Genomic DNA, 21,384 nt, shown 5'->3' with positions numbered 1-21,384 from the left:
ATTAATCACTTCAGTGAGAGTAGGATAATATATGATTTTTAATATGGATTTAGAGTTAACTAAACAAATTAAAGGTGAAGACAACTAAACAGTGCAATTAATAAAAAGTACCTTCATCCCTTCAGTACTGGCTATGTATTGGGCGTAAGTCTACACAGTTAACACGTAACATGCATCATACTTCACATAATCCCCCTTTTCATAGCATAAAAGAACTTTCAGCAGATGTTTCAAACTGGCAGCTCACAGATGCATTTTGTCTACCCATCATAAGGTTTTTAAAACATGAGCCAACATTTCTAACTCTGGGAATTTCACATAGAAATTAAGATTTCTAGTTCTCTGGAAAACCTGACAGATTTAGCACTTGGATCCCACATTCCCACATGGCAACACTTGGCTGACACTGAGGACCAGATGCCCAGGAGGCTCTGGGCTGCTCCCCAAACCCTCACTAGGTCTCTCACACAGAGGTCAAGAGCCACTTGCTATTATCATCATGTTCGTATTACTCATTTGCCATTTATCATGGTGTTTGCACTGCTGTTTTTCTCAGAGAAATATTTCTCTACACCTGTGTATCTATTAAACATTGAAAAACATAAGTGAGGTCATCCTGTTCTCACTAAGTCAAGGTACTGGCCTGGCCCTACAGGTAGGTGAACTTGTTCATCTCAACCCTGTAACTCCTGGCCTATCTCATGCTACCCTTCTTAATGTATTTAGTTGTCTTCACCACTATATTGTTAACTCTAAATCCACATTTTAAAATAAAATAAATAAACACCATCCTCTTCAGCTTCTTCTGTGCCCCAAGTCCATGCCCAGCAGGGCTCCCTATAGGGCCTTTGTGTCCACACTCACTCGCCCAGCTGCCACAGCCCCTTCTACTCTTGTATGACCCCAACCCTAATTCTTCCCACCTTACTATGTTCATTTCCTTCCCCCTTCTACTCTTGTATGACCCCAACCCTAATTCTTCCCACCTTACTATGTTCATTTCCTTCCTACCCTTTACACAATCCCTTTACACATTTCCTTCTTACCCTTTACAAGAAATTCTCCTATTTCTTTGTCTACTTGTTTGCAAAATAAAAGTAAGCTCTCTACCTTGCACACAGCAAGTATAGGATACCTTTGGGTAAATGAATCTTCATAGCATGCTTATGAAGTAGATTTCTTTATTCCTCAAACAGCTAAGAAGCAGCAGAGTGTGGATAAAAACACCAGACTTCTTGCAAAGACCACACTTTTAACAACCAAACTATTTGGAACATAGGACCTCTTTTTAAAACATGTATATACAAATTTGAAAATATGCTTTAGGATTTGTGCATAACACATGACTTTAACATCCTACAAGTATTTATCAAGAGCCTACCTAGGTACCACAAGTGCTATGAATAAGACACAATTCCTGGTGTCCACAAGTTTACAGTCCAGTCAGAGACACAAAGAAAAAAGCCAACTGTCTGACGGTGGACTGAGTGCTAGCACAAGATCTGTTCATAAAGATGGCTCACAGCCATTGTCTTAAAAGGTCGAGTTAAGGGAGGTGGTTAGTAAAGGTTTTCTAAAATATAATCTTCAAAATCATTCAAGTCCTGAAAGCCAAGAAAAGTAAATTTATGAGTAAGTTCAAAAGTCACTGAATAAGGGCAGGAAGCTCCAACGAGGAGGGACTTCTCATTGGTCACGGTTTTTTTTTTTAAAGTTTTATTTATTCATTCATGAGAGACACAGAGAGGAGAGATATAGGCAGAGGGAGAAGCAGGCTCCATGCAGGGAGCCCAATGTGGGACTCGATCCCAGATCCCGGGATCACACCCTTAGCCGAAGGCAGATGCTCAACCACTACGCCACCCAGGCATCCCTCATTGGTCACATTTATTACCTATAGTTCGAGCTACTATTCATACATGTATCTTCAAAGTGACTAAAAATTGATTCAGAATTTTCCTCTATGTTGGCTAAGGTACCCAAAGAGATAAAATGGAAAAATGAGATTTTACTATAATGCTGCTGGTGGGGAAGTAGTAAGAAAATAATCTGTATACTTTTCCTAAATTAAATAATTTGGCCATTTAATCCAGTAAATAATGTTGGGTGCCATAATTAGAATACTATAAATAGAGAAGCTTCTTTGACAATATATGGTGGCAAGACATAACTTTCTAAAATCTTAATCATTTGCAGAACTTCTTAGAAATCACCCTGCATATATATGGTTTCCCCATATTAAACACGAACAGTTGCTCCATGACAGAAAATAATATGCCACAGAAAACAGCCTCATAGTGGATAAGAGCCATCAAGTCAAAATGCTACTTTACACATACTCTCTTTAAGCCTCCCAACCAGTCCAGGGTCTCCACTGTGTAGTGAAGTGGTGGGACTCAGAAACACTCAATTTCAAACTACCCACATTGACACTATCTGTGGGGAAGGGAGACTATGCCAAGCTTAGTATCCCTAACTCTAAAACCAGAGTTTTACCTTTCAAATTTCATGATCCCCAAAGTTTTATGAGCTACAGTAAATGTCAAACCTTTTAGAGAAAACAAATTACTAGTTACTAGAATCTGACACCCGTAACTGACCTGTTGCCTATGATTAGAAAAAAGTGATTCCGTGATCTGTGGCCAGTCCATGCCAAGCATACAAGTCACTCACTAGGCTGCAATCACCATACAGAGCTCCAACTGGATACCTTCTGAGACATCCCTCTATTTGTTGTTAATCCAGCCATTAAGCACGGGTGGCTCTAGGGTCAAGTACTACCTCTGCCGCTTTCTAGCTATCATGATGGGTAGATTACTTTTGTCAGCTTTTTATCCTCTGTATAATTAATTACAGTACCTACTCATAGAATTGTTGGGAGGTTTTGGTAAGAAAATATGTGGAAGGGAATCCTGGGTAGCGTCTGCCTTTGGCTCAGGGCATGATCCCAGGGTTCTGGGATGGAGTCTTACATCAGGCCTCCTGCATGGAGCCTGCTTCTCCCTCTGCCTATGTCTCTGCCTCTCTCTCTGTGTCTCTCATGAATAAATAAATAAAATCTTAAAAAAACAAAAAACATGGAAAACCCCAAAGAACATGGTCTATAGTGATTGTTAGATAATATTGACCCTTGAGTTAATTACATATTGATTACTTTTGGTCAGGCACTGTCCTGGAAACACCTGATACAACAGGAAATAACATGGTGCCTCCCTCCAGGAGGTCATGGTTTAACAAGAGAGAGGACAGGTTAATCCACCATTATGTACTATGTATCAAGTTTCAGAATGGGGCAGGGTGATAATGAGAGTATAGAGGGAGTCCTAACCCAGACATGGAAAGAAAGGAAAGTTATATCAAGGAAATGCCTATTAATGCTGTGACTAAAGGAAGAGAAACAGCTAGCTGGAGAAAAGGTGGAGAACGTGTCCCATATAGGAGAGGTGTACATGTAGAAAGGTCTAGGAGTCTAGGAGGAGGGAGGGCAGGTACTCCAGACAGTCTAAGGTGCTTCAAGGCTCATTTCACACAACCGGGACAGCAAGTAGGTCTCATGTCTTCTCTACCTGCCTATGGATCTGCATATGGACATGTTCATAGGGACTTGAAGACATGACACAAATCAAAGCCATCCAGCATGTGTGGTTGGTTATCATTCAGCACAAACCAACTCTAAAAACTGGGAAAGTAACTACAAATATGAAGAGGCCATATTTACTTCACTTTTAGAAGTAAAAATTCCCTTAGGAAGTAATCAATGAAACTTTTCAAACCATCACCTCCAATGACTCCAAGCCAGTACCTACAGCAAGGACATTGCACACGAATAGCTGGTTTTAGTCTCAACCAGTTATGGAGCAGTAGAGTGATCAGGAGGAGGAGGAAATACAGTTCTTTGCTGGGAGTACAGGGCAACGTCAGTCCAGGAACCCTAGGACTAAAGCTGCTGAAGTTGATTACTGAAAAGGGAGCTGAAGCATGAGCCCTAGCAGAAGTGGGATGAGGATGCAGATCGTGAGGTGCAGACATAGAACCTAGGGCACTAACTAAGCAAGTCAGAAGCTCTGTATCCAACAAGCTATGTTTAAGAAAATGTCCTAAATGGTCATGAAGACAACAGAAAGGTAACTCAAGGTAAATAGAGGAGCTAGAAAAGGTGAGGTCCAGAGCTGGGCTGAAATCAAAGACTCCACAAAAACCTCTGAGAAGAAAATGACTCTCTTATGTCTAAAACAAAACAAAACAAAAAAACAAACTGAGTTCCAGCTAGGTTTTTTTTTTTTTTAATCTTATTATGGCTGTTTCTACCTTTGCAAAACCAAAGCTCAAAGAACAAACTACTAATTTTGATTAATTTTCTATAAACATTAAATCAGACCTTAACTACTTTAAACACTTATTTTAACCCATTATTCTAGAAGCTGTACATTAATAAAACAGCTATAGGAAGTCAAGAGATAAAGCTGGGATTTCTCCTGAGGCAAAAAAAGGGGGGGAGGGGTGGCTAGAAAGCTTACAGATAGATGAGTTATAGTCTTAAAAAGATGTCCCAAGGCTTCCAGACAACCCTTACTTAAGTGCTTACTCACCTTTGCAGGATCAGCACATCAACAGAGATAATCACGGGCAAACTAGAATAGGAGGTGCTGGCAATCTCTTGGCATCTTCACAAGTTTTATTTAAAACTTGTTTGGATTTTAAGTATTAAAGTGATGTTTTTAAAAATCACAGAACTGGGACCACTAAAGTAGTTAATTTTGAGGATCTCATAATGGATAAAAACACTGACAGCTTTTCAAAAGAATATTATACATTTTCCACAATCCAACCAATTCCTACAAGAAAACTACTTTCCAGAAATCAATGTTATGCCCCAATTCTTAAGCAAGCCAGGATACTGTCCAAATGTGCAATTTGCATTCAAGGAATAATTCAATTAAGTGTCTAAGTGGCTAACTCTGACCAACCCCTCTGCAAAACATAAGATGTGTGAAATTTGAACTGAAAACTGGGAAACATGCTTAAAATGGCTAGTGCTTCCTGGTGAAACAAGGAGTCCAGGTATCATGATGCCAATTAGGTGAAGCAATGCCTCAGTGAGCAAACCACAAAATCTCCAGGAAGAAAATAACTATCTTCTGTCTCAGGGAGAAAAATCCTAAGGTGAGTTCTAGCTAGTTTTTTGGGTGTTGTTTCTTTAATATTATTGTCCTGGTTTCTACCTTCATAAAAATCAAAGCTCAATGTTTACTGAATCATTTTCAATAAACACTAAATGACACCTTAAATATTCTAAAGACTTGGTCTAACTCAGAATTCTGGATGCATATGTTTATGCCACTTCAAATAGGTCAGTTTCGGGCAGCCTGGGTGGCTCAGCAGTTTAGCGCTGCCTTTGGCCCAGGACGTGATCCTGGAGACTCAGGATCAAGTCCCATGTCGGCTCCCTGCATGGAGCCTGTTTCTCCCTCTGCCTGTGTCTCCGCCTCTCTCTCTCTCTCTGTGTGTGTGTGTGTGTGTGATAAATCAATCAATCAATCAATCAATCAAACAAAACCAAATAGGTCAGTTTCAACCTCTGGACATCTTCATTGTCAAGAAAATGTCTTCTCAATTCTACCAATTTCTGCTAGGTCTCTTTAGTTCTTCTATTATAAGCAGCAATCCTATATGTCATGGGAGGGGAGGAGATTTTGGAGTTGGTCATCTAAAGATGAAACTATTTGAAAAATAACTATTTTAAGTTCCCATTGTTAGATTGCTATACCCATTACTTAACATAATAATGGAAATGTAACTTCATTCTTATGCTAATCTCAGATTTGACGGACAGGAAATATTTATAGTAACAAAAGTATCTGAGCCAAGAATATCAATTTTGAAACATATGAAGCAATTAAGATTGTTTATATCAGAATATGTATTTTTGTAGTTCATCTACAGTTAAAAGTTATTTTCTCATAAATAAAAGTCTGATGATGATAGCATACTGTGGATATGTAATACCTTAGGAGCTAATGAGTCATCTTAACTTTTTCATATTTGTATTTTGTAAACAGGCCATAATGTACCCTAATCAAAGAGTAGTAACACTGCTTTTTTATATTAAAAAGATACTTAATAAACATAGAATCCTACGTTCCAGTTTGGTTTGAGTTTCTATGTGGAGTAAAAAAGGAAGAGATGGCAAGGGAGAATAATGCTTACATGTGTTGGAATTTGGAAAATTTTTAATTGGAAAAAAAGTTCTATCAGCTATTGAAAAACATTTCATCACAGATTTACAAGGAATCATTTAAATAATTTCACTTAACCAAAATAACTTGTCAAAATTAGAATAAAACAAATAAAATCCAATCAAATTCTACATGTAGCTTCATCTACAATAAAAAAATTTCTACTTATATTCTTCAATGCTCAAATGATAATGTTTTTCCATCTCCAAACAAATTCCAGATTAGTACACCATGTGGAAAGAGAACATATCTACCAATGTTCACTATACTACAGATTTTGCAAGTTTGCAGCAATTATAGGATAATATCTTACAGATGATGGAAACCCTTGCCAAGCCAACATTTCTACTAACGTGCTTATTTCACCAAATTCTTCAATCCAGACATTAAGTTAAAAATCCACAGGTAAGTAAACAGTATCTCAGATCAACCAACGAGATGTCTATTTATGCTGACTTTACTCGAAATATTTATTCTTGGACCAGGAAAAGAACACTGAACACTCTAACTTGACATTTATACTCTAAACGATTGAAAATTCGTCATTCAAAATGGCTACCAGCTGGGAGCCATCTGCAGCCTGCTTCACAAAAAAAAAAAAAAAAAACACAGCTCATTTGTGCTCTATCTTCCTTATATCAATAGAGAAATAAGGTCTATCCTCATGGAGAAGGCTGTCTAAAGTTACTTCACGTACTAATGGATTGTGAGTCAATTTGCTGCATTTCACCATGAAGAGAGCTACATGAGAAAAGAGCCAACTAGAAAACTCTGAAAAGTGGAGATGGGAAAGTAGTGAACTTCTCACATGAGGGGGTATCTAAAAGCTGAGGATGTTTACTTTGCGGAGACATTAGAAGGCTCTGTTGCATTTCATTTTAAATCTAAGAAATGCATCTTACTGATTGAGTTATTCATCATCTCCAGAACAATTCTTCATATTTGTCTAATATTCATATATATTTCCCATGTATTCCACGCAATAATCTTGTATATCAGATATGTTTCACATATTTTGCAGATGAAGAAATGATGATTCAAAGAAGTCAGGCAGCAGATAGGTATGTAGCAAAGTCCAGCTAGTCCTGAAGTCACATGCCTCTGGCAAGAGTAATTTCTGACCCACTTGGCTTATGAAGTAAGTGGAAAGCACCATATACTTATGGGGAGTTCATCTGAAAGCTCAACTAGCAGCAGAGTGGCTGCCCCTCAACACTCTGATTCATTAATGACAGAGTAACCCAGAGACAGCCCCAAATAGTTCAAAATCCAGCGAAGGATCACCACCCTCAGGCACAGACAGAGAATGTCAGAAGCATTTGGTTGTCACAGTGACACAACAGTGGGCCACACTGGCATCCAGTGGCCAGGGCTACAGATGCTGAACTTCCACCAAAGGGCAGGATGAACCCACTCAAGAAGTCCATATAGACAGTCCTGGCTTTGCACAGTTGAAAGATGCACAAATTTTAGTTACCATGCTTAGGTAAACACCACCAATCCCCCAACAAGACAAGTTTACGTTCCAGTTACCAAAGTACATTAATTATGAGTAGTTGCATCAAATACACATTCCACTGCCAGCTCTTCAGTATACTATATATATATATATATATATATATACACACACACATACATATATAACATGCATCTTGATCAGTGACTAATCATGCTGCTTCTTTCAAGGTCTCTTGGGGATTACTCACTGCACATCTGTATTTAGTTCATGGACAGATAGCAAAGCAAGGAATTACAATTCCTGACTTCTTGTCTCCCAGGACCAAAACCAAGTGAGATTTTATAAAAATGGATAATCAAAAGTGGAAACTGGCCAGTCAAGATGAAAGCACAGCAAACAAACAAACAGTGACATTGCTGGAAGTGAAACTTGAGTCAAACATCAGGGTTATAGAATCCATAGGGGAGGATGGGAATGTTGATGCTGCCACTAGTAGGTAGGGGTTGATGATATGAGGCCAGAGGAGACTTACTGAAGAGAAATTCGGGGATGTAAATGATGAAAGTGGTTGTGACAAGGAGAAACTGAAACTGGCAAAACACTTCACATTAAAGACACTCTGGGAGATATTTCACAACCTTGAAAGTACAAAGGATGACATGTTGCAATTTGATCTAGACTTACGGTCATGACAATTCACTGAGGCAGAGAAAATACTCTCTCTCCATATTACAAACTGTGCAATAAAAAAGCCACAGTTCCAACTATTGACGATTTTTTCAAAAGAAATGAAACACATGATTCCTATATTTTTACCATTTAAATACAGTGCATTAAATAGTAGTTTTAATACCTTTTTCATATTCCTATATATCTATCACTGACAGGGAAATTTTTAATGTTTTCACAAAAAGTCTTCGAAGCTGCACATCATTCAATTTCCTCATTGATTACTGAAAGCAGTTTGCAGTTTCATCTTGCCCAGTTATTTTTATGGTCCCACACTGCTGTGCAAGGTGAAGACTCTTTTATGCCCCACTGAGAATCATTGATAGGGAGCTGCAAACCGTTCCACGTGATATGCAGGCTTAACTAATTTATTTCAAAAAGTTCAGTGATCTCCTACTTATTGACCAAAATCTAGTTCAGATGCGCCCCCCCCCCACTATGAAAACTTTCCCAGCCCTCTCAGTCAGAAGTCACCTGCCTCTCCCCTCCCATTCTGTGTTGTGGTAACATTATAATGCTTATTTATTTGCTCAATTTACCAATCCCACCAATGAGGTGGTCTCCTGATAGCCAACAAACTGTATCTTGTTCACTTTTAAACATTTGAATCTAGCACTTAGGATCTAAGAAGCATCCGTTAAAGTAATTAACAGTGATGAAGGAGATAAACCAAGGAGAAAGAGGCAACAATCACCTAAGACTTTCCAATTACTCGGCACTTGGTGTATCTTAAGTACAGCCGCTCCATCTACACAGTCTCCCATAACTCATTCAAAAAATGGTATCTTGAGGAATCTGCTTATCAGAATAAATGAACTGAGTGATATTCTTTAAATGAACATAAACTCTAAATCACTGACAGAATTTATTCTCCCAAGGTATATGTGCATAATAATGAGAAACTCTTCAACTAAAATGTGTGAAGTGGTGGCGTAAGTATGTGAGTGGCAAGTTGGGACAAGTATAGGCTTTGTAGAGTGGGATGCCAAAGTTCCATCACTAGCTAGCACTAGCTCAGAAGACTATACCTGCCCATTTTTAAAAATGAGCTAGGTTTTTGTGTTCCATCTCCTGATTTCTATGTTACCTATTTTGGTTATAATTGTTAAAAACACTGTGGGTGAAAGAAAGCATGGATCCCACCTTCTGACCTGTACTCCAAATCAAGGAGAGTTTTCATGGGGTATGGATAGGTTATTTGTGATGACCTATAGTGTTAGTGAAGAACCAGTTTCTTGGTTCCCTTGGGACATAAGGATCTATGATTCTATTTCATTCTCCAATTATCACTTTATTATAATTCCTCAGAAGGATTAACCGTATCTCTATCATATCTGCTATCATGGGTAGTTATAAAAAGATTAAATCTGAACTATCAGTTATAACTTGTATATGACTTGAATATAATGGTTTAACAGTATGTAACTTGGGAAAAAATATAATAGTATCGATATCTTAACAAAATCAAGTTATCAAACCTTGATTGTAATTTTCGAGTCTCTGACTTTTCATAGGCCCATTAACCCCGTTACATGAATTCACATTATATGCTTTTTTAAGCAACACATTTTACCACATCCACATTACCTTCCTTGATCTTCTTCAAGCAAATAATCCTACTTAGCTCAGTAAGCCCCAGTGGCACTGATCCTGGTAATGGCAGATCAGCACAATGGCAGATCTGTAGGGGTATCCCTCACATATGAATAAGATAAAATTCTATGCAAGCTGTACTAGATAAGTAGGCAAAGAAGTGAATACTGGATTCAAGAAAAGTTTGCTTCAAAAAAAAAATAATGATGAGGTATGTGCTGGTTATGCTACTATTACAACAAAAGCTTCTCTCTCCTGTTAAATGGACTGCATAAATCAGTAAAGAACTTGGTTCTAAACAAACATTCAGGGACCCAAGGTTTGGGGACCCTTCCATTTTACAGCTGCCCATCTGGAATCCATGGCCTTCTGTCTCCCTTTGGGAGAAAGATAGGAAGAATCCTGCATGGATCTTTTACTACCCTTGGCCTCAAAGAAAAACATACTACTTCCTTCATATTCCATTGGTCAACTACACACATAATTCTGCCAATTCAAAGGGAGGTGGGACATGCTGGTGGGCATTACAGTATTTGTTAGGCATTACTAACTCTGCCAGATGGTTCTTTAAAAGCTTCAACATCAGTTAGTAAAATCTCTCCTTGCTCCTTTCAGGATCCAGACTCAGACATGTAACCTTCTAATCATATCTCCACCATGATATCCCACCATCTCCTTACATGTGTTGAAACTGAACACAATCTTCTATACATAACTAGGCAATATAAGCTGTCTACCCAGGATCCAGGAATCAACCTGGATCTAATAGAATGATGCCACTCCACTGCCAGGGGCTGGTTTAAGAGTAGCCACGTTTAAAGCTTAATGACAAAAAAAAAAAAAAAAAAGCAACTTGATCCCCAAATGGGCAGACTTGAATAGACTTTTCTCCAATGAAGACATACAAATGGCTAATAAGCACGTAAAAAAAAAAAAAAATGCTCATTAGGACAGCTACTATAAAAAAAAAAAAAGCAGAAAGTAAGTGCTAGCAAAGATATGGATAAAGCAGAACCCTTACACATGGCTGGTAGACATGGTACAAGCTGCTGTGGAAAACAGCAATGTGGAACACCAATGGCAGTTCCTTAAAAAATTAAAAATAGGATTAGCACATCATCTACCAATTTCACTTCTGGTTATATACCCAAAATAACTGAAATCAGGGTCACAAAGAGATGTTTATATATCCACATTTATAATCGCACAGTTCATTATGGTTAAAATGTGGAAACACCACAAGTATCCACCAATGGATAAAAAGATAAGCAAAATGTGCTATATATACATAATGTCTTAGAATGGAAGAAATTCTAACATATGTTACAACATTATGCTAAGTAAAATCAGCCAGTCACAAAAATACAAATACTCTATGATTCCATTTATATGAGAAACTTACCTCAAGTTGTCAAAATAATCATAGAGACAAAAAGTGGAATGGTGACTTGTTTTCGGGGCTGCCAGGAGTGGCAATGAGGAGTTACTGTTTAATAGAGTTTCAGTTTTACAAGATGGAAAAAGCTATACAGATGGCTGCTGGTGATGGCTGGTGATTCAACTAATATGAATGTTTTCTGTTATCACTGAACTGGACACTTAAAAATGGTTAAGATGGTAAATTTCATGTATGTGGGTTTTACCACAATTTAAAAAAGAAAGAATAGGCATGTGATCCAATATGGTCCAATATGGGCCAAAGACAAATGAGAAGAGGTTAGTTTGATAGATATTTTTGAGAATGAAGCTTTTTGGCTTTTTCAAGAGGATTTCTATAAAGGTTCTCTCCTTCTAGATGTGAAACAATGCCACATGGAGTCCTGCTGCTATAGAAGAATCAGCTTTGGGATAAGGCCATCAGGGTGGAAGGGAGAGCTGAGCTGGAGAACCTCTGAGTCCTGGAGGACATCACAAAACTTGATGACAGCACTTCTAGTTTTCCCCCTTTCAATTCATGAGCTCTGGTATTTCCCTCCTGTAACTTGTGTCTGCCAGGGCTTATTCACCATCTCTTAAATTGGGCACAAATTTCTTGGCGAATATTAAGGATATCCACAACCAGGCCACAACCCACCTCTGATCTTAGTTTTCCTCAGTCCCCTCTACTTTCAATACCACCACCATCCACTATCTTGCCCAGACCCCATCCCCATCTTTTTTTTCTTTTTTCTTTTTTTTTTTTTTGCTTTCTATAAGCAGTTCTATTATCCCACTGTCTCCTGCACTCAATTTCTACCTGTTATTCATCACAAAGCATAAAAGCAACTTCAAGATCTCAATTCAATATAATCTTTCCCTCCTTCAAGCTGCTATATTGTCTTTCTTATGCCACTTATATTTCTATTTTAAACAGGCTCAAACCCCCTCCGAAGATAAATTATCTTTGAGGACAAAGTCTGTTTTACTTACAGTGAACTTGTCAGGTCTTTCAAGGCCTAATTATTGGTAAAACCAACATGAGCTACCCTCCTGACAAGTCACAAAGAGGATACCTAAACATTTCATTTGCAAGAGAGCTGTAAGTATCTAGAACAATCTACCATCCTCTGAGGGAACCAAAGGTGGAATCACTTATTTTGATAGGATCATATATATTAATCAAGAATCCTTGGCTCCAATGTTGATTGGAGACAGGCGAGGAACAGTTAGGAATGGGCACAATGCATTGTGTAATGTAATGTATTTAAATATACATTAAATATATATAAAATTTATATGAATTAAATATATATTTAATTCAAATATACATTACACAGATGAAAAAATAGACAAAAAGTATTCATTGCCCCCAAACAAGTACATGTTTTCTCATTTTCTTGGAATTCACCGCTATCTCATTCATAGTTCCTCTTGACCTACAGATGTGGTACAAGGATTATTTACTCCACCATGAGAAAACCAACAGTATGACAACAAGGATAAATGGTAACAGACACCAGACTTCCGGGTCAGGGAATTAGAGGGACTGGTAGAGGGTAAGGCAAACAGGAGCACATCAGTAGTTCCAACTAGCATGTGTAGAAGCTGGCCCAAAGTAACCAGACTTTCAGATTTTCTAAGAAAAGCTACCAAACCAGACTGGGATATAAAATCTCCTAATTTTATAATGTTGGCAGCTAAATAATTTATTTCAAAATCACTATTTAGATAAATACAATATGCCCTTAACTAAACATGTGTATACCAAATGTAACCAGCAAGCCATTCACTCGTTTTTTGTTTTCCTGAGATGGGTTAAAGGAGAAATAACAGGAACGTAGTAATACTCAAAAAAAGTGAGTAGATGGTGCTTCTACCAAGATCAGAAAATCCTGTGCCCCAGGCATTTTATAATGAGCTGGACTTTGATCTTAGGAAGAAGGAACAAAAGCTTTATAGGCAAGCATGTCTCTGGGTCTAGAGCATTTGGTGGGGAGGCCCTCGGATAAAGGCTGCTGGGAAGCTGAGTCCAATGAAGCCTAACATAAAGTTATATTGGATCCCCTTGCACATGCCAGAAATTTTAAAACCACTAAATTTTCCTGAATTAATGTTGCAAATTACCACATTTAAGAGGATGCCAGAAAATTAAAGTATTACCCTACTAAATTTGGTACAGTATGATAGAAAGTATCTACTATAAATGTATTTTTCTGCAAAAGTAATTTTAAATCTTTCTGATATAGAAAAAAAGTGTGGAACCCATAAAAAGTTATGAGTAATACTCGAAGAATTTATACATTTCAAAAATGAATTTAATTGATTATGAAAATTTCCAAAGAAGCAACTCAAGAGGCTTAAATGTACTAATGATGTCACAAGGGAGACCTGGAAAGACAAACATGCAGATGTACTAAAATTTCACTAATCTAAAAAAGTGCAAAATTACATTTGGCAAAATTTCAGGCATCGTCATATGATTCTTAGAGTAAAATTTCATAACATTTTTTTCCTTTGTGAATTTGTAGGTTCTTAACGTCTAAGAGGAATCCAACAATAAAAACCCACTAAACTTTCCAAATGGTGGTTTCAAGAAATTAAGATTCTCTCAGTACATCCTCAATTTCTAATACTTATTCACAGCTGATAAAATGGCAATAACTATCCTCTATTATGAAATATGAACCAGTTGGTGAAGTATATTTTTACCACCATGCATTCATTTATATAACAAGATGAGTGTAAGACACTATGCTTAACCAAAGAGCAACAATGATAGTCCAAAAGAGCTGTGGCCAGTACTCTCACAACGCTGATAGTATAGTCAGGAACCAACAACCAAACAACCCTTACTTTAATTACAAGGTACAAGAAGTTTCATGAAAGAAACTTACAAGTTGCAATGATATCACCTAACAGAGATGCCATTATATGAAGCACAATTACATCAACAAGGGCAATGCAAATCATGTCAGGAAAAGGGAGAAAGATTCACTCATTTCTAAATATTTACTGCAAGCCAGATATGTGCCAGTCATTGCATTAAACATTAGGCATAAATAGCGAATAGAATTTAAACAGTCCCTAATCAAAAAAAAAAAAAAAAAAAAAAAACCAATCCCTAATCACACTTATAATCTACTGGGAGAAATGAACAAACACAATGAAATAAATCTGCTGGGAGAAATGAAATAAAGGCAGAGGGAATAAATCATTTTTTAAGTGGGGGAGGGTTTAAAAAAGAACATGATGCCCTGAATCAGAACAATAAGAGGGGTCGCACTTTGTATTAGGTGAGAGGGATCTCTCTGAGGATGTCACTTAAGACCTGAAAGATGCCAAGAAAACATAAAGAAAGTAGCAAGCAGAGTCCCTGAAGCAGGAGGGAACTCATGTTAAAGGAAATGAAAGACAACCAGCAGGTAGAGAAAAGGGCAACAGTGAGGTGGAGAGGGGCACATGGGCCAATTCAGATAAAGCCTAGAGAGCCATGGGTAAGGGGACTGGGTCTCATTCTAACAGCACTAGGAAGGCCGTGAAGGGCTTTAAGCCTTGGAGAAACATGACCCTATTTGTGTTTTACAGATCACATTGGAGGCAGGAAAGAGTACAGAGATGAGCTAAGAGGGCACTGCAATTATCAAGCAAGAGATGATGGAGCATGGAGAAGGGTCAGGATGGTAGAGATAAAGAAAAATGAAGCAAATCATCATATATTAAGTGTGGAACTGCCAAGACTACTGATTGATTTGATTGGGGAGGAGTGAGGAAGAGGAGCTATCAAGTCACCAATCAGGCTTCTGGGTCAAATAACTGGATGGCTAGTGTCATCACTGAGACTGTAAATAAGAAGGAGACCAAATGAGACTAAGAACACAGAAGTTTTAGTTAAGTCACACTTTTTAAAGTCAATAAGCCATTGAAGTGGATTTCCAGCCAAGTGGAAATATCAGGCTAAGGTGATAACCTAGTGATCAGAAGGAAAAAAATTTAATTGGAAATATAAATTTGGGATTGGATGATATTTAAGATCATGGAATCTGAGGCTTTCACCTTTGAAGGACATGAAGAAGAAACAAAGATCCTTCCAATTTAGACATGAAAGTAACCTTGAAAATTTACCAAGTAGAATGTAAGAGAGAGACAGGGTGAATAGGGAATGGGTCTTGTTTCCTGGTCCCAAAGTTTCACTTTGGCTAGGCAAAAAAGTTCTAAACATAGATGGTGGTGATGGTTGTGAGACAATGTGAATATACTTAACGATATTCAAAAATGGTCTAAAAATACTTAAAAATGGTTAAAATTATGAATCTTATCTGTTACTTTACTTTAAAAAACTAAACCTTGAGAAATTCCAACACTTGGACATTGGGTAGAATAGGAGATGTTGAAAACATCAGAGAGGGAATAAGGTTCCAGAATGGTGGTAGGTGATGATAAAGTCATAGAAGACAGAGTAAAAACTCCAGGCTAATCCCCATACAGGAATTCCTCAGGAAAAAAGAAAAGAACTGAAAGCTACTAAGAAATCAAGTCAGATGAAGACTTCAAAGTATTCCTTGGATTTTTAAAACACTGGAATCATGAGTAACCCTAATACAATCACATAAGTAGAAGTGTGAGTGCTGGAGTTGGTTTGAGTTGAGAAGTAGAATATGATTAGACTCTTTGAAGAAATTTTGATTCCAATATGATGCAGAAAAACAAGACAGTAGCTAGAGAGGATATGATGTCAAGGGAGATATGGCAGTTGCAAAGTGCATACCCCAATGTCCCCTTTCTCCCAATTAGAATCCTCAATTTTTAGCTGGGTGCTTGGACACCTAAAATAACTACTCTGACTTCCCTGAAAATAGGTATGGCCAGGAAACTAAGTTCTGCCTAGGGAAATGCTGGGAGTTTCTAGGAAATCTCATGATTCAATGTCTTTTGTCCCTTCTTCCATGCTGCTTAGACTGTGGTGTCTGAAGCTCCAACTTGGATTATGAAGATAAGGGCCATATCCTAAGAGTGGGGAACTGCAAAGGTAGAAGTACTTTGCTTTACTAGGTATCTAGGGAACACTGTCACTACTCCAGACCTATACTCTTTTTTATGAGAAGTAATCTTCCAATTTATTTGTTTGGCTCTAATTTTCTGTTTCCACAGACAATTCTAATCTCAACAAATACAGGCAGCTTTTGTTTTCCTTTAGCATGGAAAACAGTAAGGCACAACTGTGTGGAAATGATAATGATCTAATTAGAGAGCCGACCCACAGCAGAGGAGGACAAGGCCCAAAGTGAGAAGTATGCCAGACATGTAAACCCAGTGTGGCTAGAAAGAGAAGACAAAGGAAGATGTAGGAGTCAAATCACACAGAGACTTGCAAAGTAGAATAAGGATTTTACTTTTTTTATCCTAAGAGCATTGGGAAACTAGACATTTTTTAATAGGTAAGTAATGTGATCTAATGTGTATTTTTTCAACAATCACTGACAACAGTTTGAAGAAAGGAATGGAGTGGGGGTCAAGTGAGGTGGCAAGGAGATGACTTAGGAAGTTGTTTTGACAATCCAGCTCAAAGATGGGGATGGCTTCAAGTAGAATAATGATTACAGACCTATGGCAAAGTGAATAAATGTGAAGATGACAGTACTGGTAGCACTTTATATGTGGTTATGCATGACAGATCAGGGACAGCAAGCAGTCAAGGACGATACTCAAGGTTATGGCTTGAACAACTCTGTGAAAGTTGGTGTCATTCACTGAAATATGGACTTGTGGAAAAGACACACACTTGAGTAAGCTCGATTTTAACACTCTATTTTATAAATTCTTGAGACAACCAAGATGTAAATACCCAGCAAGTAAAAGACTTGTTCTCAGCAGCTTATTTATAATACTGAAAAACAGGAAATAGCCAGGTATCCATAAACAAGGCAACAGATTAATTGCGGTACACAATGTAATACAACTCATCAATCAAAAGGTACCAACTACTGATAATATGCAACAATATGAATCGAACCCAAAAACATTATGCTCAGAGAGAGAAGCCTTATATCATAAAGTACATACTGATGTTCCCATTTAAATAATATTCTAAAACAAACAAAACTAATCTTTAGTGAAAAATTTCAGAAAAGTGGTTGCCACAGTAAGGGGGGATGGTTTGTGGAAGAGGAGGTAGGAGGAAACTGCTTCAAGTCATGGTAATGGTCTATATCTTCATAAGAGTTTGGGTTACAAGGGTGTATGCATTTGTCAAAACACAATGAATACTACATGTACTTATCTACATTTAGCAATGACAAAACACTACAAATATTAAATGCTGACTGTTGGTATGCATGGTGAAGAGCTGAAGTGTGCTGATGTAGGCCTCCTAGTCTGAAATGCAGGAAAAAATGGAATGATGAATAAACAGAAGGATAGATCCATATGTGATAAAGCAAATATAAAGAAGTAATTGTAAAAATTTAATTAGTGGGTATATGGTATTCTCTGCATAATTCTTACAATTTTTTTGTATTTTTTATAATAAAGTGTTAGAAAAGCTTTAAGTTACTAATTTCTTTAAAAGCATTAACTTTGTTGTTGTTGTTTAAAGATTTTATTTATTTATTCATGAGAGACACAGAGAAAGAGGCAGAGACACAGGCAGAGGGAGAGGCAGGCTCCAAGCAGGGAGTCCGATGTGGGACTTGATCCCAGGACCACGGGATCACGCCCTGGGCCGAAGGCAGACGCTCAACCACTGAGCCACCCAGGCGTCCCAAAAGCGTTAACTAAACCTAACTATTTTTTCCCTAGGGATATTGTTTACATCCTTAATTTCCACCATCAAACACAAATTTTTTACTTAAAGAAAATCCCTAGGTATATCTTAGCAAAAAATAGCAACTAAAATTATTAAAATTATTACGGACTTGGTTGAAGTTTAATAAAGTTATATTCAAAAAATAAGATCAAATTGTTCTTTTTCCTGCAAAGAGGCTTATTGAGGGTGATTCAACCAAGGGAGTATTCCAGGAAACTGAGTCCAGAGGAGCTAGGCAGGACTCTTGGGAAGCCTGAGAAGCAAGCAGGAACAAGAATTTAACTGCTGGAGGGCAGAGGGAATTACCTGGGTCTAGTCTGAAACTGTGTAGAAGGGTGGGGTTAAAAACAAGGTTGTTGCCAAGGCTGTGGGGCTGGGATTGGATGGGCATGAAAGCCAGGCTGATTTCTAGAGGCAAAAGAAGCTCCAGATTAGGGTTTATAGGTGGGCATCTGCCAAGGTCTTCCAGAGGTCTTCCATCTTCCATGATGGAAGAGGCCCTAAAGAGCAGATAGAGGTAGAAGAGTACAGTCTCCATTGTGTGGCTGAACTGCACTCACAGGTCCAGCAAGTGCTGCTTTGTGCCTTGTGTTCCTACTGGCCCTTGTTGACACAGGACATCTAGGCACCCTCCTCACAACTCCTCTGGCTCCTTCAGGCTAGGCAGTGGGTAGGAGTGAGACCCAGGCCCTTAGTTCCCTTCTGGGTTGCAGTGAGGCAGCATTTTTTTGTGCAAGTACAATGTAGAGACAAGGTGGCAGCGGGGTTATAGTCAGGTACAGCAGGGAGGTGATGAAAACAGTCCCCAATAAGCTGACCTACACCATCAGAGACAGACACAGGGCAAAGGAAACTCCAATGCAAGGGGTGCCAGTGACTTGGAATAAGTCATTCATCATGAGCAGAAAGACAGTGTACTGCAGTGGATGTACTATCTTGAATGGGGCACGACTCTCACATTCTGCTGGCAGGAAGAAGCTAAAAGCATTGATGACAACCAGAAAGCCACCAGACACCAGAAAGCTCATCACATAGAGGCTGAGTCTGTGCCTCATGGCCACCTGCTAGGATGAAAGAGCTGAAGGTGAGAACACAGTTCTGTTCATCAAAGGGTACACAGAAGAGGTCCAGGTTACATTTGCTGACTCACACTGGCTTTATCGTATCTGATACAACCTTCATAGGTGACATAAGCCATGTGACCTTTAGGTGCCTGATCCACATTCGTGAACTCCTCAGTGAAGATAGCTGGAAGCCAATGGTTCTTAGTTGCCATGCTAGGCTTCCTGTCCTAATATTCCTCTGGATTCCACAGACGAATGAATTATACCAGATCATAAGTCAGCCACAAGAATGATGTCATCAGTTGAAGCTGTGCATCACCCATTTCTAAGATGCCACACAGAGTAATAGTGATGTGGACACGAGTGAAGATACTGTACCTGATGGCTGGATGGAAACTTTTCTGTTAAACACTACTTGGAAGGCATGCTGGTCAAAGCCTAAATGATGGGTAGTAAAGCTATCTCCTCTTCCTTTTTTTTTTTTTTTTTTTTTTTTTTTTAAAGATTTTATTTATTTATTCATGATAGTCACACAGAGAGAGACAGAGAGGCAGAGACACAGGCAGAGGGAGAAGCAGGCTCCATGCTGGGAGCCCGATGTGGGATTCGATCCCGGGTGTCCAGGATCGCGCCCCGGGCCAAAGGCAGGCGCCAAACCGCTGCGCCACCCAGGGATCCCTATCTCCTCTTCCTTGAAGCAGCCAGTGGAGAATAAGTCCGAGGAGGAACGGAGGAATCCCTCCCCATGCAGCCAACCTCTTTCCATTTTCCTCTTGCTCTTCTCTGGAGACTTAGGGATCTTACAGACACACAGGCCACAGCTTGAGCCCTAGCTCAAACTGTCCTTTTAATTAAAACTTATAAACTGATTTTTCAAAACCAACTACCAATCCAAAGCTCAATATCAACTTGCATTTATTTATTCATTCAGCCAATACTTAGAGTTTATGAAGTGGCAAACATAACTGTAGATACTACATTGGAAGAGAGTTTTCACTTAGTAGCATAAGTATTTTAATTACATATTCATATACACTGCCTGAGATATTTTATTGCTCATTTTCAGCAGATTAAGCTTTTAACATATAGTCTGGAGAATATTCTAAGATAAGTAGCTTTCCTTAATGTACATGCTATCAGTTGGACTTTCACTGTACAAAACTTTTTAAAATCCTTTTAAACTTCAGAAGAAAGGAATATTAATCTCTCAAGTAAACATCTAGACACTATGACTTCTTAAGAGCTCCACTGTTAAAGTAAAGGAAAAGAAAATAACTAAATGAGCCTAAGACTGGTCCCAAGTCCTCCAGGTTTTTTTTTTTTTCAATTAATTCCCGTAGAGTTAATATACAGTATTATCTTAGTTTCAGGTGTACAATATAATAATTCAACAATTCCATATATCACATACATATATCACCTCGTGCTTATCACGACAAATGCGTTCCTTAATCCCCATTATCTATTTTATTTTTTTATTTTTAATACATTTATTTTTATTGGTGTTCAATTTGTCAACATACAGAATACCACCCAGTGCTTATCCTGTCAAGTGCCCCCCTCAGTGCCCGTCACCCATTCACCCCTACCCCCCGTCCACCTCCCCTTCCACCACCCCTAGTTCATTTCCCAGAGTTAGGAGGCTTTCATGTTCTGTCTCCCTTTCTGATATTTCCCATCATCTATTTTACCCATCCTCCAACCTCCCCTCTTGTGACCCAACAGTTTGTTCTCTATAGTTAAGAGTTTGTTTTTTGGTCTTATTTTTTCCTTTACTCATTTATTTTGCTTCTTAAATTCCACATATGAGTGAAATCATGTAACATTTGTCTTTCTCTGACTGACTTATTTCACTTAGCATTATACTCTCTAGCTCCATTCAAAGCCTTGCAAATGGCAATATTTCATTCTTTTTTATGACTAATATTCCTGTGTGTGCGCGTACGTGTGTGTGTGTGTGTGTGTGTGTGTGTATACACCAATCTTCTTTATCCATTTATCTATCAATGGGCACAGGCTACTTCCATAATTTGGCTATTGTAAATAATGCTGCTATAAATGCAGGGGTGCACATATCCTTTT

General features: G+C 38.3%; 1 protein-coding gene and 1 pseudogene across 7 annotated transcripts in view; both read right to left on the bottom strand.

Annotated features, from left to right (window-relative positions):
• Nucleotides 1-21,384, bottom strand: part of BICC1 (BicC family RNA binding protein 1) — a 271,309-nt gene that overhangs the window by 114,273 nt on the left and 135,652 nt on the right. The window lies entirely within an intron of this gene.
• LOC140631654 (5-hydroxytryptamine receptor 3C pseudogene) lies at nt 18,387-19,514 on the bottom strand (annotated as a pseudogene).

The sequence above is a fragment of the Canis lupus genome, chromosome 4 (genome assembly GCF_048164855.1).
Source record: "Canis lupus baileyi chromosome 4, mCanLup2.hap1, whole genome shotgun sequence".
Taxonomy (NCBI): domain Eukaryota; kingdom Metazoa; phylum Chordata; class Mammalia; order Carnivora; family Canidae; genus Canis; species Canis lupus.
This window is presented reverse-complemented; position numbering and strand designations above follow the sequence as displayed.